This window comes from Heptranchias perlo, unplaced genomic scaffold (genome assembly GCF_035084215.1).
Source record: "Heptranchias perlo isolate sHepPer1 unplaced genomic scaffold, sHepPer1.hap1 HAP1_SCAFFOLD_319, whole genome shotgun sequence".
Lineage (NCBI taxonomy): Eukaryota > Metazoa > Chordata > Chondrichthyes > Hexanchiformes > Hexanchidae > Heptranchias > Heptranchias perlo.
Genome location: NW_027139331.1, coordinates 127,040 through 151,058, shown reverse-complemented (window position 1 = coordinate 151,058; position 24,019 = coordinate 127,040). Strand labels below are relative to the sequence as shown.

The following is a 24,019-nucleotide window of genomic DNA, read 5'->3' as shown; positions in this document are numbered from 1 at the left end:
TCGACGAGCCCTGATACAATCCGACCATGAACCCACACACCTGGGAGGGTACAAATTATACTACCTCATAGCTGACACCTGGTGGTGGCCCGGCCTGGCCAGGGAAATCCACGAGTCCGGACGCTTCTGTTTGCCCTGTCTCCAAACGGGAATTGGGGGTCACATACGAGGACGTATGGGACACGCCCGACGGCCCAGCGGGCCATGGACACATTTACAGATGGATTTCACTGGCCCCTCCCTCCCAGTGGCGGTACAGCCATGTTTTTGTCATCATTGACCTTTTCACTCGCTGGGTGGAGGATTTCCCGACCAGGGGGAATACGGCCGAAGCAGCAGCAAAAATCCTAGCCATGGAGGTCATTCCTCGCTGGGGAGTGCCCGACCAGATAGGTTCGGATCAGGGAACTCATTTCACCGGCAAGACAATGAAACAGGCTTTGGCTCTTTTGGGGGTCCGACAGCGGTTCCACATCCCCTGCCATCCTCAATCGTCTGGAATGGGAGAGGGAATGAACCGCACGCTAAAACAATCCATCAGTAAAATCATCCTGCAGACCGGTAAAGGGTGGAACACCGTCCTCCCCGCTAATCTTTGGCGATTACGGGCCACGCCAGCCAAAAGCACCGGCTTTACACCATTCGAACTAATGACTGGACGGGCCATGGTGTTACCCCAAGACGCACCCCCACTGGGCACAGGGGACACCTCCCAGTTCCAAAACACCCTCCTGACATACCCGCGTCTGCTCAGTGAGACCAACCAGGCTAACCATTTCCGGGTCCAGCATTTACAGGAGGCACACTATCTCTCCAGATGTCAGCGTCTCCCTCCTCAAGCTCATTGCTGCAGCATGAACGGATCGGACTGGATTGGAACAGGACGTGTGGAGGGGTTAACAGATGCGTAATAAATCGTTAAGAATAATGCGAATCAGCTCTCTTGTTTTTTTTTCCAGGACCAAGGTCAGAAGATCGAGTCAATTGTTTAGGATGTTCTGTATCTCTCTCTCTGCCTTACAGGTACACGGGCCGGCCCCAGTACTGTCACCGCTACCGGACATATTGACTCTCCAACTATTGGTTACCCAGGCTGGAATATTTCCCTCCTCTTCATCCTCCCCTCTGTTTCTTTCCTCTTTTCCCAGGTCTATCGGACCCCTCTTCGCCTACCCCGGCCCAGCACTGGTCCCTGAATCTGGGACACTGGCGACTTTGACACTATGAATTGGTCTGTATCAGGGATGATAGGATTGTTGGGACTGCTGGTTTATGGGCGGGCAGCTACTGACTCGGAGTTAGAATGGTGCCGGGACGAGTTTGGTACACACACGTGCTATCTGGATGATCGCCGAGGTGGGTATGTGTTAGTTACGCTACTTAATGTGTGTCATCCCCAGTCCGGAGTTTAGCTTCAATCCGGAAAGTCCTGTACGAATTGGACATGAGGAGCTGGTGGACATACACCAGGACAACACGACCTTTCTTCAAGTGTCTGAAGACATTAGGAACGACGTATGGAACTACATCAACACGTTTGGATATCCAATACCTCCAATGCCCGAACACCTGAGACAGTTACGAGAGAAGGTTGAACATTCCCAGCAGGTGTATTATACCATGGAACAGGGGAGCAAGGAGTTGAGGAAAGACATAGACGCGATCAAGGTGACCATGTGGTGGGATGTCTTATGGGACTGGGGACTAAATGGACAGATTCACCCATGGATCCGACTAATTTCCCATGTTTTGGTCATGGTGCAGTTAATACTGGTCTTTATTCTGCTATGTATGGCATGTAAGAAATGTAAACGGGCTGTGGCAAAACATCTGGCTGGACAGGAGGTTAAAACAGCTGGTGTATGCGCCCCTCCCCCACCCGTGCTTCAGACGATTTCAGCCGCTTGTGGGAAAAATCAAGTGTGTGGGTGAGGAGAGCAGCAGGAGATTGAATCGGGAATGGTTTTAATGTAAATGACTAATTACCCTCTTTTGATGCAGACCCGGTGACTCGACAGGCGGCCGCCTCGACAGGACTCATGTCGGATCATATGTGACCAATAGAGGATCCCCCTGGAATAGCCAGTGGGCTGGGGAGGGGAGACGGCGAGTAAATTAGGTTGATTATTGTACAAAACCTCAGTCACTTGCGCTCTTGCTTTTCCCTGAATAATCCAATGTCCAGGTTTGGAGGGGGGACTGTTGGACTGGAAAATAGGCTTGTGAACAGAAATCCAAAACCTCCAGCCCCCCCTCACCTAACCTGATATATATATATATATATTAAAGATTGATTAGCCACTCCTATCCTCACACACACAAGTCGTTAAATCGCACATGTAGCATTTAGGTAGCAGCAAAGCATGATGGGATACTTGACCATTATGGGAGCAGCTTGTAACCCACACTGTAAAAGCTGACAAAGGCAGGTTTGTTGGATTTGTGTCCACCACCTCGCTTATCTCCAGAACACACCAGGGAATGTTTATCCAAGGCCGAAGCCGACATTGTTTATCCTAACTAGCTCACTTCGGATGATTAAGGGAGGAGCGGTGGATGTCTCCAAGGTTACCCCAGCTCAAAAGGGAGTCAGATAGGAAGCAGCTGCTCAGGGCTTTGTGAAGACCCTTTGTGTCGTTTCAATGTCTGGGACTTGTGTTTATTGATAAAGGTCCTCCTCAGGAATGTGAGATGTTTAAAGTCATGGGACGACCCAAGGTAGCACCTGACAAGTGAGTGGCAGACTATACCACCCAATGAAACCCTCTGTAGTTGCATAGACGTGTACCACATTCTACAGCAGGTGGGTGTTGCTTATTGAAAGGTATAAACATGCTTGTCGTGCTGACGTTCCTTTGAGAGTTAGTCACGAGCTTGAGGAAGCTGCCACTCTCCCTTTGTGCACAAGGTTTTCTAATAAACTTTAACTTGGTCAGCAGTTCCGTCTCCGTCTGGTTTTGCTCCAAAAATTCGAGTCTAATAAGGCTGAGGATTAATTTAATTGAGGTGTACAAATTTATGTGTGGCCGAGATAGGCTGGATAGGAAGGACCGATTTCCCTGAGCAGAGAGGTCAATAAACAAGGGGCAGGGCATAGATTTAAAGTGATTGGTGGAAGGATTATTGAGGAGCTGAGGAAAAGATTTTTCACCCAGAGGCTGGTAGGTGTCTGGAACTCACTGCCTGAAAGGGTGGTAGAGGCAGAAACCCTCAACTCATTTAAAAGGCACCCGGATATGCACCTGAAGTGCCGTGACCTGCAAGGCTATGGACCAAGTGCTGGAAAGTGGGATTAGGCTGGGTGGCTCATTTTCGGTTGGCGCGGACACGATGGGATGAATGGCCTCCTTCTGTGCTGTAAATTTTCTATGATTCTATTATTCTAATTAACAGTAAGCAGGGTAGTTCAGGGATCATGAGAACACTACTGAAGAAAAGTAACTGCTGGGAACCAAGCAATGTGTCCTTGTAAACCACACATTAGGGAAGATCCAGCTCCAGTGATAGAGATGGATCACAACAGGGTATAAAAGTGAGGGGATACTGAAGTAAGGGGCAGTTGGGACTGGAGACACCGGAGATCAAGCTCAGGGAGTCCGTGGTTCCATCCAGAGGGCTGATCTCGTCTACACGGGGGATTTGCATGTTTACTCTGGTATGGGAGAGGAAAGAGAATTTGCTCATATATTTCTTAATGAGATATTAAAGTTGCTGACTCTCAGCCTTGTTAATTAATAAGACAATGCATTATTTAGAACCTTCCATCCCTAAGTCTCTCTGCTCCTCTACTTTCAAACTTTGACCATTTAGTTTACATTTCATCTCATTTTTCTTCCTCTCAAAATGCATCACGTCACATTTCTCTGCATTAAATTTCACCTGGTCCATTTACTAACCCGTGGACGTCACAGTGAAGTCTCTGACACTCCTCTTCACAGTTCCCCACGCTGCCAATTTTGGCGTCATCTAGAAATCTTCACCTTGTGTCCCACATACCCAAGCTCAGATCATTCTCTATATTGAGAAGAGCAATGGTCCCAACACTGACCCTGGGGGACACCACTGTTAACATCCCTCCAGTCTGGAGAACATCCATTAACCACGACTCTCTGTTTTCTGCCCTTTACACAACTTCCTATCCACACTGCCTCATTCCTTTTAATACGGTAAGTACTAATTTTATCAACAAGCCTCCTGTCCGGCATCTTACCAAACACCCTTTCACAATCAATGGACACAACATCCACTGCATTCCCTTCATCAGTGGACTTGAGTTATCTCAAATGATCCATGTTGGCTGTTCTTAATGAATAGGTTTTTCGAACAAATGTTGAAATGTTTGCTCCACCTCATCTGGTTTGATCTGTTTCAAGACGCAACAGAAAGGTCGAGTTGTCTCCTGGAGTTTAAGATAAATTAGGTTTTAAAAATTATGTTTCAGACAATGAGGGACATCTGGGCTTCGACCCGCCCATTCGGTGCCGCAACTCCCACCCCTCACACACTCCGATGAGTTGGAGGACCAACTCACCCCTCAGCCGCCCACCCCTCCAGTCAATTTCCGCTCCTCCTTTTGGTCCGGAACTCTCCTTTATCACCAGGGCGGGATTAGTGGTGAGACTGACATCCTGAGGTGCAGTTCGAAAATAAACCTTAATTGAACCCGTCAGTTGCAACATTTAATAAAACGAAATTAATAAAAGTTACCGTAAAAATATTTCGTGGAGTTCGCCAAAGTGGTGGAGCGTCTGCGCTGTGTGTTTGTGCCGATTTAAATGACACGAAGAGCTGGGGTTTCAATTTGTTTTATTTTCCTTGGTCCAAACGCGCTCTCCCTGCTTCCAATGTCTTTGTTTTTCGGCCTGGTATTAAGATCATCAATGGCGGCTGCAGCTCCCAGCATGCAGCGCGGTTCAGATTGTGCCCTATCTGAATCTGTGGAGCCCATCACGCAGGCGCAGTAGTGACTCATTATCGGTCAGTGTGTCCTGAGCATGCGCGGCCAGTCGAGGCTGCGGGAGGAGCGCGTTCGGTGCAGGTCAGAGGATCGGAGCAAGAGGCTCAATAAACCCCGGGGCCCGGGTCCGGGCTCAGGCCCAGGCTCAGGCTTTACAAACCCCGAGTGCGGCCCCAGACCCGAATATAAAACAGTGAACATTATCCCCCCCTCACTACCCGCCGGGAAATGAAGGGGAAATGGGGATCGGTCAGGGAGCGTCTGTAAATGAAGGGGAAATGGTGATCAGTCAGGGAGCGTCTGTAAATGAAGGAGAAATGGGGATCGGTCAGGGAGCGTCTGTAAATGAAGGAGAAATGGTGATGGATCAGGGAGCGTCTGTAAATGAAGGACAAATGATGATCGGTCAGGGAGCCTCTGTAAATGAAGGAGAAATGCTGTTGGTTCAGGGAGCGTCTGTAAATGAAGGAGAAATGTTGATCGGTAGGGGAGCGTCTGTCAATGAAGGAGAAATGGTGATCGGTCAGGGAGCGTCTGTAAATGAAGGAGAAATGATGATCGGTCAGGGAGCATCTGTAAATGAAGGAGAAATGCTGATGGATCAGGGAGCGTCTGTAAATGAAGGAGAACTGGTGATCGGTCAGGGAGCGTCTGTAAATGAAGGAGAAATGGTGACCGGTCAGAGAGCGTCTGTAAATGGTGTAGAAGTGTTCATCGGTCAGGGAGCGTCTATAAACGACAAAGAAATGGTGATCGGTCAGCGAACGTCTGTAAATGAAGGACAAACGGTGATTGGTCGGGGAAGGTTTGTAATGAAGGAGAATTGATGATCGGTCAGCGAGCATCTGCAAATGAATGAGGAATGGTAATTGGTCAGGAAGCGTCTGTAAATGAATGAGGAATAGTGATCGGTCAGGGAACGTTTGTAAATGAAGGAGAAATGGTGATCGGTCAGGGAACGTCTGTAAATGAAGGTCAGGGAACGTCTGTAAATGAAGGAGAAATAGTGATCAGTCAGGGAGCGTCTGTAAATGAAGGGGAAATGGTGATCGGTCAGGGAAGGTTTTTAAATGAAGGAGAATTGATGATCGACCAGCGAGTGTCCACAAATGAATGAGGAATGGTAATCGGTCAGAGAGCGTCTGTAAATGAATGATGAATGGTGACGGTCAGGGAGCATCTGTCAATGAAGAGAAAATGTTGATCAGTCAGGGAACGTCTGTAAATGAAGAGGAAATGGTGATCGGTCAAAAAGCGTCTGCAAATGATGAAGAAATGGTGATCAGTCAGACAGCGTCAGTAAATGAAGGACAAATAGTGATCTCTATACCTTTAGTCATCCAGGGAGTTTTAGCTTTGGATGCTTTTCCTTCCCTCCTCGTGGGAATCTGTCTACTCTGTACCCAAACCAACTCCTCCTTGAAGGCCTCCCACTGTTCAATTACTGTTCTGCCTGACAATTTTTGATACCAATCCACCTGGACAAGATCCCTTTTTAACTCACTGGAATTAGCCCTCCTCCAGTTAAGAATTTTCACATTTGACTGTCCCCTGTCCTTTTCCATAACTGCTCTAAACCTAATGAAATTATGATCAGTGCTGCCCCACTGAAACATGCTCCACCTGCCCCACTTCATTCTCCACACTGAGCCCACTGCTGTTCTCACTCTCTCACACACACTCACTTTCTCTCACACACTCACTCTCTCTCACACACTCACTCACTCTCTCTCACACACTCACTCCCTCTCACACACTCACTCTCTCTCACACACTCACTCTTTCACTCATGGTTTCGGGCCACTGAACGATGATGTGATGGGTTTGGATTTCAGCACAGGGAGGAGGGAGATTGTGTGGGACGGGGATTTATATATTTGGAGGAACAAGAGAGGAAAGAATGTTCCATAGAAACTAGAATTGTCTGTTCTGAATTTCTATCCTGTACTTACAGTAATGATTTTTCTGAACTCCTTTTGCAGGGGATTGGAAGGAGAGAATTTGGAGAGGAAAACTCAAATCAAAAATCACGTCCAATCTGACAGAGTCACTCGATTCATCAGAACCTGAATATCATCGGCCTTTGAATGTGGAAGGAGAAATGTTTGTCTGTTCTGTCTGTGGGAGAAGATTTCAAACATCAGTGTGAGTGGAAAAGCACCGAGACACACACACCCGAGTGAGAGTGTTCCAGTGCACTGACCGTGGAAAGAGCTTTAACCAGTTACACAGCCTGAAAAAACATCACACCATTCACAGCGGGGAGAAACCGTACACGTGTTCTGTGTGTGGACGAGGCTTCAACTGATCGTCCAACCTGGAGAGACACAAGGACACCCGGACCACGGAGAAACCGTGGAAATGTGGGGACTGTGGGAAGGGATTCAATTACCCTTCAGAGCTGGAAACTCATCGACGCAGTCACACTGGGGAGAGGCCGTTCACCTGCTCCGTGTGTGGGAAGGGATTTACTCGGTCATCACACATGCTGAAACACCAGCGAGTTCACACTGAGGAGAGGCCGTTCTCCTGCTCCATGTGTGGGAAGGGATTTACTCAGTCTTCCAACCTGCTGACACACCAGCTTGTTCACTCCGATGAGAGACCTTTTAAATGCTCTCACTGTGAGAAGAGCTTTAAAAGCAGAAAGGAACTGTTGAGACATCAACGCAGTGACACTGGGGAGAGGCCGTTCACCTGCTCTGTGTGTGGGAAGAGATTCACTCAGTCCTCCACCCTGCTGAGACACCAGCAACTTCACTCCGATGAGAGAAGTTTTAAATGTTCTGACTGTGAGAAGAGGTTTAAAAGCAAATTTAATCTGCTGACACACCAACGCACCCACACTGGGGAGAGGCCGTTCACCTGCTCTGTGTGCAAGAAGAGATTTACTCGGTCATCCCACCTGCTGAGACACCAGCGAGTTCACACTGATAAGAGACCTATTAAAGTTCCGACTGTGGGAAGAGGTTTAAAAGCAAAAGGAATCTGCTGACACACCAACGCACTCACACTGGGGAGAGGCCGTTCACCTGCTCCATGTGAGGGAAGGGATTCACTATTTCATCCGAACTGCTGACACACCAACTGGTTCACACTGGGGAGAGACCTTTTTAATGTTATGACTGTGAGAAGACCTGTAAAAGCAGATACCAACTATGGAGACATCGACGCATTCACACTGGGGAGAGGCCGTTCACCTGCTCCATGTGCAGGAAGAGATTTACTCGGTCATCACACCTTCTATCACACCAGCGAGTTCACTCTGATAAGAGACCTTTAAAATGTTCTGACTGTGGGAAGAGATATAAAAACAACAGGAATCTACTGAGACACCAACGTACTCACCCTGGGGAGAGACTTTTTAAATGTTCTCACTGTGAGAAGGGCTTTAAAAGCACAAATGAACTGCTGACACATCAACTCATGCCCATTGGGGAGAGACTGTTCACCTGCTCCATGTGTGGGAAGGGATTCACTCAGTCATCACACGTGCTGAGACTCCAGCGAGTTCACATATGACTGCAGGGGTTGGATTCTGCTGTTAATCCCATCCAGGACTGAACCATGTTCATTCTGACAGTTGAGGTTTGTTTCTGCTGATGTTAATAACCCCTATAACTGGGCTGGAGTTTAATATTCTGGATATTTGTGAAATAAATCAGCTTTGTTTTAAACACCTTGTTGTAGATTTTGGTCTTTCCCACCTGAGTGTTTAGCATCACCTGACTGGAGCTCAGAAAGGACAATCTGGGGGGAGGATCGTCCGGTGGGAACAGAACTTCAGCCTGGACACAGTCCTTCAGGGCCACACTGAGAGGGGCAAACGGCACTTTGGTCTTTATCGTCTCTCTTCACTGACAGCAAAATCTCCGTGTGGGTTAATCTTGAGGCGTGTAAGAAATGTGCCCCAGCCGCTCTCTTCCATGGTTCAGAGCTTCTCGGAACGGAACAGAAGCCTCCTGTACAACGGTGTTTAGAGACAGGAAGAAAAATGTGTAATGATTAACCCATTAACAGATAGAATTTAGTATAATTATAATCAATAGTGGAAGTAGAATCAAATGTACTGTGAATCTATGTATCTATAAATGTAAACTGTACTGTGTATTAATATAGAATGAACCATGTAACGTGTGTTCAATAAGAAAGTGCTGGTGGGCCGAGAAGGATGCATGATGGTTATTATAGTCAAGTTTGCAGTTAAAACTAAAAGGATGCTGACAACAGTAAAGTGGGAATGAACAGACCTCAGGGAGGAATGTGCTGTAATAGCATAATGTCTAAAAGACATGTAGATAAAGGGACTGAAGGTTCATTAAATCAAGGAGTCACTCAGGCTCAGGCCTCTCTATCTCGAGCCTCCACAAGCCAGTGAGCAGAAGTCTGTTTATACAAACGGTTCTGTGAAGACTCGCAATGTAAACTCTAAATAAGGTTCTGTTAAGTCTGTAACAACAAGGCACGGATGGGACCAGGAGTTATGCTTGGAATGTAACTTCTGAAGGTTGAGAGACATGAATAATGGTCAGGCTGAGAGATGTGGATGTGAGAGTGAACTGCTCATAAACTGAAAAAGGGAATAAGAAGAGACCTCAAAAGCTGAGGAAGGCGCACAAGATTCTGGCAAGGAAGAAGAGAACTTTTCAGTCAACAGATCACAGCAAGAGAGAGAGAGAGAGAGAGACCGCACTGTCGTCACTTGGAGGGATAGAGAGAGAGAGAGAGAGAGAGACCGCACCGTAGTCACTTGGAGGGAGAGAGAGAGAGAGAGAGACCGCACCGTTGTCACTTGGAGGGACAGAGAGAGAGAGAGAGAGAGAGACCGCACCGTAGTCACTTGGAGGGACAGAGAGAGAGAGAGACCGCACCGTAGTCACTTGGAGGGACAGAGAGAGAGAGAGAGAGACCGCACCGTAGTCACTTGGAGGGACAGAGAGAGAGAGAGAGAGACCGCACCGTAGTCACTTGGAGGGACAGAGAGAGAGAGAGACCGCACCGTAGTCACTTGGAGGGATAGAGAGAGAGAGAGAGACCGCACTGTAGTCACTTGGAGGGATAGAGAGAGAGAGAGAGAGAGACCGCACCGTAGTCACTTGGAGGGATAGAGAGAGAGAGAGACCGCACTGTAGTCACTTGGAGGGATAGAGAGAGAGAGAGAGAGAGAGAGAGACCGCACCATAGTCACTTGGAGGGAGAGAGAGAGAGAGAGAGAGACCGCACCGTAGTCACTTGGAGGGATAGAGAGAGAGAGAGAGACCGCACTGTAGTCACTTGGAGGGATAGAGAGAGAGAGAGAGAGAGACCGCACCGTAGTCACTTGGAGGGATAGAGAGAGAGAGAGACCGCACTGTAGTCACTTGGAGGGATAGAGAGAGAGAGAGAGAGACCGCACCATAGTCACTTGGAGGGAGAGAGAGAGAGAGAGAGAGACCGCACCGTAGTCACTTGGAGGGACAGAGAGAGAGAGAGAGAGACCGCACCGTAGACACTTGGAGGGATAGAGAGAGAGAGAGAGAGAGACTGCACCATAGTCACTTGGAGGGACAGAGAGAGAGACCGCACCGTAGTCACTTGGAGGGATAGAGAGAGAGAGACCGCACCATAGTCACTTGGAGGGACAGAGAGAGAGACCGCACCGTAGTCACTTGGAGGGATAGAGAGAGAGAGAGAGAGAGACCGCACCATAGTCACTTGGAGGGACAGAGAGAGAGAGAGACCGCACCGTAGTCACTTGGAGGGACAGAGAGAGAGAGAGAGAGAGAGAGACCGCACCGTAGTCACTTGGAGGGACAGAGAGAGAGAGAGAGAGACCGCACCGTAGTCACTTGGAGGGACAGAGAGAGAGAGAGAGACCGCACCGTAGTCACTTGGAGGGATAGAGAGAGAGAGAGAGAGACCGCACCGTAGTCACTTGGAGGGACAGAGAGAGAGAGAGAGAGACCGCACCGTAGTCACTTGGAGGGACAGAGAGAGAGAGAGAGAGAGACCGCACCGTAGTCACTTGGAGGGATAGAGAGAGAGAGAGAGAGACCGCACCGTAGTCACTTGGAGGGAGAGAGAGAGAGAGAGAGAGACCGCACCGTAGTCACTTGGAGGGACAGAGAGAGAGAGAGAGAGAGACCGCACCGTAGTCACTTGGAGGGACACTCCCGAGGTTTCAAGGAACACTCACTATTTCTCTTTGTTAAGTATCACCTTTTTGCACTAATTGTGATGTGATTAATAAATCGGTTTTGCCTTTAACCGTAATACCAGTACCAGTGGTGATCTTGTTGTTGTCAGGAACCAGTCCTTAGATTGGATTAGATTATAATCCTGAAAATAGTGGTTTAAATCCTACAATTGGCGACCACGAAGGGACTATTTCTGACAACAGCTAAAACCTGGTGGGGGATAGTTACATAATATAAATTGATTATTTCTCCAGTAAAATGCAGTGAGTGGAGGATAGTTACATAATATAAATTGATTATTTCCCCATTAAAATGCAGTGAGCGGAGTGCACACCTACCACGGGTGGCCTCATAAAATGAGGACAATCAGTTCTTCTTTCCTTGGTGAGAGGTTACTTTAATCTGGGGATTTAGTTCAGTGATGGAGCGCATGTTTTCCATGTGTTGAGGTCCTGGGTTCAACTCTCAGCATCTTCCAAAATAATTTTTCACCTGAATTACCCACGGAAAGTTGAATGACGCTTTCTAAGCTCAGCGAGTTCCAACTTCTGAGGCTCCACCAGCATTAAATTGTCCCGGAGCGGGACTTCATCTCACGGTCCCCTCAACAGCTCAACTCAAAGCAGCCGCCGACTGAGGGGAATGTGTGACGGTGCAATATCGAGCGAGCAGTCCCAGCTCTTGTTCCTGTTTGACGCTCTGTCATTCTTCCATCTCACTTTATGATTCAGAGGTTGGATTTCAGCCTTGTCACTGACCATTAGCGATTGGGTTTTTTTTATTTCCGCAGACTTTTTTTTTGGAAAGTTCAAAGTAAAGAGGAGCAGAAACCCCGTGAACTGAAGCAGAGGTTGAACATTGTGAACACGCGGGACCGCTGGGCATCTCGATGTCCTGGAGAGACGGAGCAGAAAGCTCACGGCTTCACTTCTAAAGTGTCTGCTTGTTTATTTCTCAGGTACCTTTTGACCCGTGGGGATGTCGCTCAGTGGAAGAGCGCATGCTTTGCATGTATGAGGTCCCGGGTTCAATCCCCGGCATCTCCAAACAAGTTACATTTCAAATTTTGGATTCAACTGTGAGAATATCATCTGAGACTCGCCTCACATTCACACACAAGGAGAGACAAGAGTTTCTTCACCTCGCGAAAAACCGAACGCTCCGCACAGAATATAATTCAATGGGAGAGCGCCCACGGTGTTTCAATGGCTCCCATCTCATGGTTGAACAGCTTGCCCAGTGATCGATTATTTCCAGTTTCACAGATTGGGGGGAAGCAGCGGACCGGCGTTCCGACCACAAAGAGGGAAGAATAGTCTGGATGTTGGGAGCTTCTTCTTTTCCCAGAGAGGACTGAGCATCTGGAATGTATTCCCGGCTGGTGTGGTGGGTGCTGACTCTCTCTGGTGGGGTGGGTGCTGACTCTCTCTGGTGCGGTGGGTGCCGACCCTCTCTGGTGCGGTGGGTGCTGACTCTCTCTGGTGCGGTGAGTGCTGACTCTCTCTGGTGCGGTGGGCGCTGACCCTCTCTGGTGCGGTGGGTGCTGACTCTCTCTGGTGCGGTGGGCGCTGACCCTCTCTGGTGCGGTGGGCGCTGACTCTCTCTGCTACGGTGGGCGCTGACCCTCTCTGGTGCGGCGGGCACTGACTCTCTCTGGTGCGGTGGGCGCTGTCCCTCTCTGGTGCGGTGGGTGCTGACTCTCTCTGGTGCGGTGGGTGCTGACTCTCTCTGGTGCGGTGGGTGCTGACTCTCTCTGGTGCGGTGGGTGCTGACTCTCTCTCCGCCTTTTTTCTGGTTTGTAACCGCTCCCAGGAGATTCCATGTTCCCGGTGGGTGGGGCTGGTGGTGTGTGTAGGAAGTGTCCAGTCACGATGCTCCAGGCATGTGGGGCAGGATTGATGAACCAGCTGGTCTTTTCCTGCCCGTCATGTCCGTCTGTCACCCCAGATCGTCAAGATGTTTTTAGTGAAGTGATCTTTAAACACAAAACCCACACCTGGGACAAGTCCTGCGCCCGTCTATAGTGAAATGAGACTCAATGCTGTCTGTGTCTCACCTTGTCCTCCTCCTTTTACATTATTATATTGTCCGCACTGAGTGATATGTTTGGTTAAGATGAAAATACAAATTATCCGCTCTGGGCTCCTCCAGTCTCTCTGTGTTTCTCTCTCCTGCTAAACTGACTGACTGTCAGATAATAGTAACTGGTGTCCTCTCCATCCCGTTCTCAACACCCAGACACAACTACTTACTGAATAAATTCAACTCTCACAGACAGTCCAGTGTCAGACAGTTACAGACGGTTTCTCTCCACCTTTCCTAACAGGACTGGCGAATGATGAATGCCCCGTCAGACCGGTTGATATACAGTAAAAGGGACAGTGACCGTCTCACCAATAGCACCGGAGGTCTGTTCACAGACACAGAATCAATCTTTCCCTTTCTATCAGTGTGTCTATATTACGCTCAGTAACAGTATCCCTCCTCCTTGTACAGCACGAGGGAGACAGACAGACAGACAGAGAGAGACACACAGACAAACAGACACAGTATCAGTCTCACACTTCCCATCAGTGTGTCCGTTTCACACTCAGTAACAATATTCCACCTTCATGTACAGCGCTAGAGAGAGATAAAAACAGACAGGCACAGTATCAGAATTACACTTCCTATCAGTGTCTCTGTATCACTCTCAATATCAGTATCCCACCTTCATAATCTGTACAAAGGAGAGAGAGAAACTGACCTGTCATGTCCCGTTTCCACCCAGGAACAAATTGGAAAATATTCTATTCCAAGGTGGAGTGACAGAAGATGCAGTCTCATCTCTCACTGATATTATTTCAGAGACAGACACATTATTAATCCCACTCTCAGGGACAGTGTCACACATTTAACCCTCTCTTGCATGTTGTCCCCTCTGCAATCTTGCAGCTCAGGGCCGCTCTGTATTACTCTCAGTGAGCGAGAGTTTCACTCCGATTGAAATAAACTGGGACTGTTGCTGCCTGATATTAATCCTACACGGTCCCAGCAAATACACCAACTCCCACTTTCCTCCCCCGTTTCTCCAGGATTGGTTTGAGGAATCCTCCCTCCAGTTTCGGAGTCAAACGTCACTTTATCAGTAAGGGAGCCAAGAATGAACAGAACCCATTGGCTCATTCCACAGCCGCTCACTTTATCTCTGAAAGACTCTTTCCCATCAAAAGAGCCCGAGAGAAACAGCAGGGATGGAAACCTCGAGTTTAATAGTTGGAGATTGTAAAGTCAGTCTGGATTCCAGCGTTAGGCACTGGTGGAATCCCATCTGTTTCCCATTCTGGTGCCTGTTCCTGCACTGCCTGTGGAGCCCATTCCCTCTGACCTTACCCCCAGACCCACTTCCTTTGCTCAGACAGGCGGGAATGGAGAGATCACGGCCCCCGGGGGAAGGGAGCAAAGAGCAGCCTCGTTACAGCAGCTCATCGCTCCGGGACCGAGTCCGCAGATGGGCTCAGAGATCGGCATTGAGTCCAGGGGGTGGGCAGGGGGAGTCCGGGGGCTGTTTGTAAGAGGCGGAGTGGATCAGGAACTGGTCCCGGAACATGGAGTGAGAGGGGGGAAGGGAGAGGTCATTCTCGGGCTGGGTGTGGACAGGGTGTGTCCAGGGGAAGGAAGAGAGAATGGGAAGAACCTGCTATTAAAACCATTGCTGCTTTCTCTCCCCAAACCAGGAGTGAATGGTCCTGGTTTAGTTCCAGTCTCACCCTGTTTATTGTTATTGGACAGTGAAGAGTGGAAACAGAGCCGGACAGTAAGGATGTGGGGAGTTATACAAAGAGCATCTATTGCAGGCATCAGGTGAGAAGTGTGAAGGACACAATTTAAACAGCGGCTGTTTATTTTCGGTTGAACGGTTAGTCCCATGGGAGAGGGGATTAGAAACCTGACCTGGACAAAGGTCCCTGCCCCATCGGGTAGTCCCATTCATGGATCAGTGCAGGGGTTGGGTTGTGTCTGGATGTCACTAAATTGTTGTAATATAGCCCAACACACCTGGTGTGCAGAAGCTGAGTGCTGCAGTGGAGTCAGACACTGACACTGTTTGTATCACTGGTTTTCATTTGTGGATATTCAAAATGATCATTAGCAGAGATATTAAACTGATCTCGATTCTATTTTCAACCTCGCTGTTTCTTGAGTTACAAGAGATCATTTTTCTTCCTACAGGCGAATCCTTGAATGATCCAGAATGAATGTGATGTTTCCTCCACCCGAGGCACAAGGAGGAGTGCAGCCAGCTCCTTCTCACACACAGGAGGTACATTATCACCCACAGAGCACAGAGACAAAGACAGGTCATCAGTTCCACAGTCTCAGACAGTAGAAGTACTCAGTCCCACACTGATCCCAAGTTCCAGAGACACAATTTCAATCCAACATTCAAACAGAGCGGGTGAGGCAGATTCTGTTCCATTTCCCCCGAACTCTGTCCCGCTGACAGGTGGATACAAAAATCCCAGTCCAAAATCACACTCTCAGATTGAAAGGCACTGTGTCAATCTCACAATAGGGCAACACAGCTACGAATTAAATACCAGAGAGAAATCACACATGGTATCCGATTGAAAGGGACAGAATGAATCCCAATAATGTACCTGAGATTCCAATTGAATACTAGCCCAGAACTCTCTCACACATGACTTTAATACATGAAATATCCATTCGAAAAGTGAACCATTTGCTACAAATTGCAAACAAATCCAAACCTCACGTACAGTATCGATTGAGAAATACTGAAAGATAGTAAACCTGAGAAACAAATTAGATACCTGTTCAGAATGCACTCGTTGAATGAAATTTAAAGATAGAGTATCAATTCTATTAGTGCAGACTGAGATACACATTATATACCAGTCCAAAAATCTCATACAATATTAGACTGAAAGATACAGTATCAATTCCATTACTACAGACTGATCTACACATTACAAACCAATTCAAAAATGTCACCTTATCCGTTTGAAAGATTCATTATCATCCACAATCGTACTCACAGAGATGAAGATTTAATAGTGGTCCAAAAAGCACACAAATTATCTGATTAAAACCTCCAACATTAAATCCTAAAGTTCGTCCATATTTACAAATTAAATAAGGAGTAAAACTCTTCAAACATTAAGATATTAAAGCTGAAGTATTGAACGCAATAATGTAATCTGAGAGAATAATTATGTACAGATACAGAATGAAACTCACATTCAGATACAGTACCAGAGACACACAGACACAGAATGAATCCAACACTCACAGATACAGAAGGAATCCCAAACTCACATACAGTACTAGAGACTGACAGACACAGAGTTAATCCCACACTCTCATCAAGTACCAGGGACTGATAGGTACAGTATGAATCCCACACTAACATGCAGTATGAGTAACTGCATATTTAGGATGAATTCAACTCCCACATACAGTACTGGGGACTGTATATAAAGAATGAGTCCCACACTCATATGGAGAAACAGAGACTGACAGATACCGAAAGAATCCCACACTAACACACAGTATGAGAGACTGCCGATAAAGAATGAATCACAAACTCTCACACACACAGCTGACAAGATAGAGAATCAATCCCAAGTTCACACACAGTATCAGTGAGTGACAGACACAGAATGAATCCCACACTCACACACTGTACCAGAGACTGAGAGATACAGAATGAATCCCACTAAACTATCAGGGAATAAGCACAGACCAGGGATCAGGGCCTTCACCCAGTCAACCATCAGAGAATCAGCACAGACCAGGGATCAGGGCCTTTACCCAGTCAACCATCAGAGAATCAGCACAGACCAGGGATCAGGGCCTTTACCCAGTAAACTATCAGAGAGTCAGCACAGACCAGGGATCAGGGCCTTAACCCAGTAAACTATCAGAGAATCAGCACAGACCAGGGATCAGGGCCTTTACCCAGTAAACTATCAGAGAGTCAGCACAGACCAGGGATCAGGGCCTTGACCCAGTAAACCATCAGAGAGTCAGCACAGACCAGGGATCAGGGCCTTTACCCAGTAAACCATCAGAGAGTCAGCACAGACCAGGGATCAGGGCCTTGACCCAGTAAACCATCAGAGAGTCAGCACAGACCAGGGATCAGGGCCTTGACCCAGCAAACCATCAGAGAGTCAGCACAGACCAGGGATCAGGGCCTTTACCCAGTAAACTATCAGAGAATCAGCACAGACCGGGGATCAGGGCCTTTACCCAGTAAACTATCAGGGAATCAGCACAGACCAGGGATCAGGGCCTTGACCCAGTAAACTATCAGGGAATCAGCACAGACCAGGGATCAGGGCCTTTACCCAGTAAACTATCAGGGAATCAGCACAGACCAGGGATCAGGGCCTTGACCCAGTAAACTATCAGGGAATCAGCACAGACCGGGGATCAGGGCCTTTACCCAGTAAACTATCAGAGAATCAGCACAGACCAGGGATCAGGGCCTTTCACCTGTCGGAGAGAACATTGTATCACAGATCGCTTGTGATAAACCTACACATTCTGATTTACAGCCGTGCAGAACAGATGTTTGTAGCTGCGATGGCCGAGTGGTTAAGGCGTTGGACTCGAAATCCCCTGGGGATTTCCTGCATACGTTCGAATCATGTTCCCAGTGATACTTCTTAAAGTTGTGTTTACTGCTCAAATAACGATGAACTGGAGTTGACGAACCGCATTCCCTCTCTCAGAGAGACTCTCCAGCGCGGCTCATGCTTTTAATTCGGAGCCCAATGGTCTCTTGCAAAATTGCAAGACACGTGAAGGAATCTCTCCCAAGCTCCATCTTAAATTCTGCCCGTTCGCAGAACTTGACATTGATCCTATTTCTTCCGATACTTTGATCCCACCTTGTCCCTGTCTCTTGACTCTCTGTGTTTTTCCCTCATGGACTTCTCAGGCTTCGTTGAACGGCCACGGATGATCGAACCTGGAACACCGGCAGTGAAGGGTAAAGATGGAAAGACTGAGACGGGGGGAGTGGCGAGAGGGTGGATTTGGAATTCCTGAGCGACCGCACTGCGCATTTTCCAGATCTGCTTGGAGCACCAATCCCTTCAATTCATCACTTACAGGGACAATTCGATCCGCGGTTTCTTTTCCCTGAGCTTGGCGAGATCTTAAAAATTGAAAGCGACCAATATCAGAGCGAACCTCGTCACCGACATGATCACAGATACAGAGCGGCCACACTCTGCTTCAGTGAGGGGAAAACCCAGAGCGGTTTCAAGGTTGAATGTAATTGGAATCAAAGCTCGTTCAATGAAAGTGCAGGTCATTGAGGTGCCTTTAAAGTCCTGATTGTTTGAACTGAATTTCTTTCAAAAGCGCTTGAGATTCAGGTGGAGTGATTTGGGGACTCCTTTTCCCTCTTCGCAAAACTTTGAACCGCAGATCAAGATCCAAAGTCCAGGGCTAAATTAGGGTTTCTCCAGGGTATGAAACATCGAATCAAGAATTATACCCCGACCTCAACGAGCCCAGAAACAAGAACGTGTCACGGACACATTCCATGAGAGGGCTGTCTGTGTGATGAAAAGGCATTTTTGAAAAGACCTCCTGATCAGTTCCGTGTTGGATCCTGAACAAAACACAGCACTGTGTGCTTCTCAAATTCACTAAACACCACGAATTACACAAAGGCACCGCTGGGAGTTGAACCCAGGATCTCCTGTTTACTAGACAGGTGCTTTAACCAACTAAGCCACGGTGCCAATTCATGGTACTGTCTCTCACCTCCTCTCATTAATATCTATCAGCGACACGTCACATTCTGTTGTGGGTTCAGACTGTTTTATCTTTGTCCATTTTGCTTGCCCGTTTCCCTGTGAATCCCGATACTGACTGCGTTTCAAGCTGTGTTTATCTTTCTGTGTCCATCAGTGCTTTGATACACGAATGAATATGTGTGCTTGTGTTTGTTTGTTACTTTAAATAAATTAGGGATGGACAATTCTCGCTCTGACACTGAAGAACTAATTGAACAAATTTCACAGTGAAGTGTTGTTTATTGTGGTGCTGAAACTAAAAAAAATCGTAAAAGGTGCAAAGAGGGAAAACGAGAAAAACTTGTGAGTGAAATTAAGGACAACTTTCAAGGTTTTTACACGTATATTAAGAGAAAGAAGTGTGACTAAGAGTAATGTGGGCCCCTTAAAGACAGATGGAGGTGATATTGTAATTGAAAATCAGGAAATGGCAGACTTGCTAAATACTCACAGAAAAGCATGAGGATAATATACCAGAGACACGAGGAAAACTGAAAATAAATCAAGGGGATTCAGTGCAAGTAAAATAATGGTAATGGAGAAAATAATTAGACTAAAGATAAACAAATCTCCAGGACCTGATGTTTACCAGCCCAGGGGACGAAGGGGAATAGGTGAGGAAATTGGACATGCTTTAGTCATGATCGTTCAAAACTCTCTTGATTCAGGAATTGTTCCATGGATTGAAAAAATTCAAATATCATTCCATTAATTAGGAAGGGTAGGAGAGATAAAACAGGAAATTATAGACCGATTCGTCTGACGTCTGTTGTGGGGAAGTTACCAGAATCTGTTATTAGGGAAAGAATGACTGAGCACTTGGATAAACATGAATTGATCAGAGAGAGCCAGCATGGATTTGTAAAGTGTAAGTCAAGTCCAACGAAAATAGTTGAACTTTTTGAAGATGTAACTAACGTGGTAAATGATGGAGTGTCTATGGGGGTTATGTGTATATTGACTTCCAGAGGCATTCGTTAAGGTTTAACATCAGAGACTGTTCTAATTTCTGTTGACATGTGGAATTCAAAGCAACCCATTGACATGGGGAGGGAGTTGGTTTGGAGGTAGGAGACAGAGAGTAGGGTTAATGGGTATGTACTCAAATTGACAGGATTTGATTAGTGGTGTCCCCCAGGGATCTGTATAAATGAGGCAGATAAAGGAATAGAGAGCGGGATATCCAGGTTTGTTGACGACACCAAGTTAGGAGGCACAGTGAGTAGTGTAGATGGGAGCATAAAGTTGTAAAAGGAAATTGATAGATTCAGTGAGTTGGTAAAACTGTGTCAGATGGAGTTTACATAGAATTACATCGAATGTACATCACAGAAACAGGCAATTCGGCCCAACTAGACTATACCGGTGTTTATGCTGCAGACGAGCCTCCTCCAACCCCTCTTCATCTAACCCTATGAGCAAACCTGAATATTCCTTTCTCCTCCATGTGTTTATCTCACTTCACCGTAAATGCATCCATGCGATTCGCCTTAACTACTCCTTGTGGGAGCGAGCTGCACATTCTAACGCCTCTCTGGATAAATATGTTTCTCTTGAATGCCAGATTGGATTTATTGATGACTATTATATTCATGGCCCTAAGTTCTGACGTCCCCACTCCCAAAAGTACAAACACCTTATCTACATCTGACCGATCAAACCCTTGCATAATCTTAAAGTCCTGTATCAGGTCACCCTCAGCCTTCTCTTTTCGATACAAAAGAGCCCCAGACTGTTCAAAGTTTCAATCTGGGGAAGTGTGAGGCCATCCACTTTGGCTCGAAGCAAGATAAATCAGAGTATTTTCAAAATGGTGAGAAGCCAGGAACTGTGGGTGAGCAGAGATACTTCGGGAAATCAGGAAGAGTTGGCAGACAGGTGCAAAAAATAATTAAAATGGCTAATGGAATATCGGCCTTTATCTCAAGGGAACTGGAATTCAAAAGGGTGGAAGTTATGTTAGAATTCTATAAACTCTGCTAAGGCCACATTCAGAGCACGGCATTCAGTCCTGGGCACCAGACCTCAGGAAGGATATATTGGCCTTGCAGGAGGTGCAGCGCAGAAAGACCAGAATGATACCGGGGCTAAAATGTTTAAATTATGGGGGCAAGTTGCGTGGACAAGGTTTGTATTTCCTCGTGTATAGAGGATTAAGTGGTGATGTAATTCAGGTGTTGAAGGTGATTCAATGATCCAATGGTGGGTGTGTGAGTTGGTGCTGAATCGGTCCCCTTCAGTGAAGAGAGGGTCAGCGGGCGCCTGACAGACACGGCTCGGAACGGGACTCGCTTCTCTCCGGTGGCAGCGTCTGGTTTAGAGAGATCTCTCTGTCTGCTGCTGTTACTCCGCCTCCCGCACTCTGGGAGAACCGCGGAGCTCGGTCCTCATTTTTCTCTTATGGATCCGGCTCCATCCGTTTACTGTTGACGGGAGTGCGTCTGATACCAAGTCAGTCAGAAGCGGGTGCAAATCACAACATAGGCACAGGCCCAAGGACTGGGGACTGGTTTGATATTGGGTCCTTTTTAAGGGACCGGCTGTAGAATGTTTGTATAATAATAATGATCAGAATTAACTTTGATACAATGAAGTTTTTTTCAGTTATTTCCCATTTCCACCCTCACCAGTTTTATACAGTAACAGGTAACAATGTTTGAGGGATGTGATGTCCAGTGTTGGTGGAATCAGTGTAATTTAACTTGATACATTGAAGAATCTCTTGTCTATCCCAGGCTCTTACCTTTGGTTTGGACCCTCACCTGGTTTAAAATTGGTCACTCACTGATATAAATAAACCAGTAACAATCCCGAAACCTCAGCGGGGATATTTGTTCCGATACTTCGTGACGGTCCCAATTTCCACTGAAATTCTCAATCAGCAAATCCCAGAGGCTGTTTCGGGTTTGACAAACTGTGAAACAGATTGTTTTAAAAGCCGGAAAGAGGGAAAAACTGGTGGTTGATATGAAGTGTTATACATTATCTATTTCTGTTTCAGATTTACAATTTCTCTTTGTGTGTACTGGCAGCAGAGGCTATAACGGAGCCCAGTGACTGGGTAACGAGCTGCACTGAGTCATTGGCCTGTGTTACAGACCGGCTCGTTGGACCTGCTCATTTCGTGAACTCGCTGGTGTCTCAGCACGTGTGATGACTGAGTGAATCCCTTCCCACGCACGGAGCAGGTGAACAGTCTCTTAACCAATGGGCATGCGTTGATGTGTCAGCAGTTCATTTCTGCTTTTAAGCTCTTCTCACAGTCACTGCATTAAAAGGTGACTCAATAGTGTGAACAAGTTAATGTTTCAGAAGGTGGGATGATCGAGTGAATCTCTTCCCACACACGGAGCAGGTGAACAGTCTCTCCCCAGTGTGAGTGCGTCGATGTCTCAGCAGTTCGTTTCTGATTTTAAATCTCTTCCCACAGTCAGAACATTTAAAGGTCTCTCAGTGTGAACTCGCTGGTGTTTCAGCAGGGTGGATGACCAAGCGAATCCCTTCCCACACACGGAGCAGGTGAACGGCCCCTCCCCAGTGTGAGTGCGTTGGTGTGTCAGCAGATTAAATTTGCTTTTAAACCTCTTCTCAGTCAGAACATTTGAAAGATCTCTCATCAGTATGAAGTCGCTGGTGTCTCAGCAGGTTGGATGACTGAGTGAATCCCTTCCCACACATGGAGCAGGTGAACGGCCTCTCCCCAGTGTGAACTCGCTGGTGTTTCAGCAGGCTCGATGAATCAGCGAATCCCTTCCCACACACGGAGCAGGTGAACGGCCTCTCCCCAGTGTGAACTCGCTGGTGTTTCAGCAGGTTCGATGAATGAGCGAATCCCTTCCCACACACGGAGCAGGTGAACGGCCTCTCCCCAGTGTGAACTCGCTGGTGTGACAGAAAGTGTGATGACTGAGTGAATCCATTCCCACACACGGAGCAGGTGAACGGCCTCTCCCCAGTGTGAATGCGTTGGTGTTTCAGCAGTTCAATTTTGCTTTTAAAGCTCTTCTCACAGTCAGAACATTTAAAAGGTCTCTCATCAGTGTGAACTCGCTGGTGTGTCAGCAGGTTGGATGACTGAGTGAATCCCTTCCCACACATGCAGCAGGAGAACGGCCTCTCCCCATTGTGAACTCGCTGGTGTGTCAGCAAGGTGGATGAATGAGCGAATCCCTTCCCACACACTGAGCAAGTGAATGGCCTCTTCCCAGTGTGAACTCGCTGGTGTGACAGAAAGTGTGATGACCGAGCGAATCCCTTCCCACACACAGAGCAGGTGAACGGCCTCTCCCCATTGTGAACTCGCTGGTGTGTCAGCAGGTTGGATGACTGAGTGAATCCCTTCCCACACACGGAGCAGGTGAACGGCCTCTCCCCAGTGTGACTGCGTCGATGAGTTTCCAGCTCTGAAGGGTAATTGAATCCCTTCCCACAGTCCCCACATTTCCACGGTTTCTCCGTGGTCCGTGTGTCCTTGTGTCTCTCCAGGTTGGACGATCAGTTGAAGCCTCGTCCACACACAGAACACGTGTACGGTGTCTCCCCACTGTGAATGGTGCGGTGTTTTTTCTGGCTGTGTAACTGGTGAAAGCTCTTTCCACAGTCAGTGCACTGGAACACTCTCACTCGGGTGTGTGTGTCTCGGTGCTTTTCCACTCACACTGATGTTTGAAATCTTCTCCCACAGATAGAACAGACAAACATTTCTCCTTCCACATTCAAAGGCCGACGATATTCAGGTCCTGATGAATCGAGTGACTCTGTCAGATCTTGACGTGATCTTTGGTTTGAGTTTCCCTCTGTAAATCCTCCCCTGTAAAAGGAGTTTATAAAAGTTATGACTGGAAGTACAGGATGGAAATTCAGATCAGATAACTCGACTTTCTATGGAACATTATTTCCTCTCTCATTCCTCAAAGCTGAAAATCCCCTGTCCCACACACTCTCTCTCCTCCCTGTGCTGAAATCCAAACCCATCGCATCATCTTTCAGTGGCCCGAAACCGTGAGTGAAAGGGTGAGAGAGTGTGAGAGAGTGAGTGTGAGAGAGCGTGTGAGAGAGAGACAGTGTGA

General features: G+C 47.4%; 1 long non-coding RNA gene, 2 other non-coding genes and 1 pseudogene across 4 annotated transcripts; 2 read left to right on the top strand and 2 right to left on the bottom strand.

The window, feature by feature from the left end:
* Positions 1-12,107: 12,107 nt before the first annotated feature.
* Positions 12,108-12,179, top strand: trnaa-ugc (transfer RNA alanine (anticodon UGC)). Its single transcript has one exon. It is a non-coding gene; the product is annotated as a tRNA-Ala (tRNA).
* A 45-nt stretch (positions 12,180-12,224) lies between these two features.
* Positions 12,225-18,181, top strand: LOC137311254 (uncharacterized). 2 transcript variants are annotated; one of them, XR_010960280.1, is made up of 3 exons: positions 12,225-12,519; positions 15,346-15,436; positions 18,083-18,181. It is a non-coding gene; the product is annotated as an uncharacterized lncRNA (long non-coding RNA). The 2 variants fall into 2 exon arrangements; XR_010960279.1 differs by lacking the exon at positions 18,083-18,181 and adding an exon at positions 17,697-17,763.
* A 641-nt stretch (positions 18,182-18,822) lies between these two features.
* On the bottom strand, positions 18,823-18,896 carry trnat-agu (transfer RNA threonine (anticodon AGU)). The gene has a single exon. It is a non-coding gene; the product is annotated as a tRNA-Thr (tRNA).
* A 3,098-nt stretch (positions 18,897-21,994) lies between these two features.
* On the bottom strand, positions 21,995-23,423 carry LOC137311258 (zinc finger protein 229-like; annotated as a pseudogene).
* Positions 23,424-24,019: the final 596 nt, after the last annotated feature.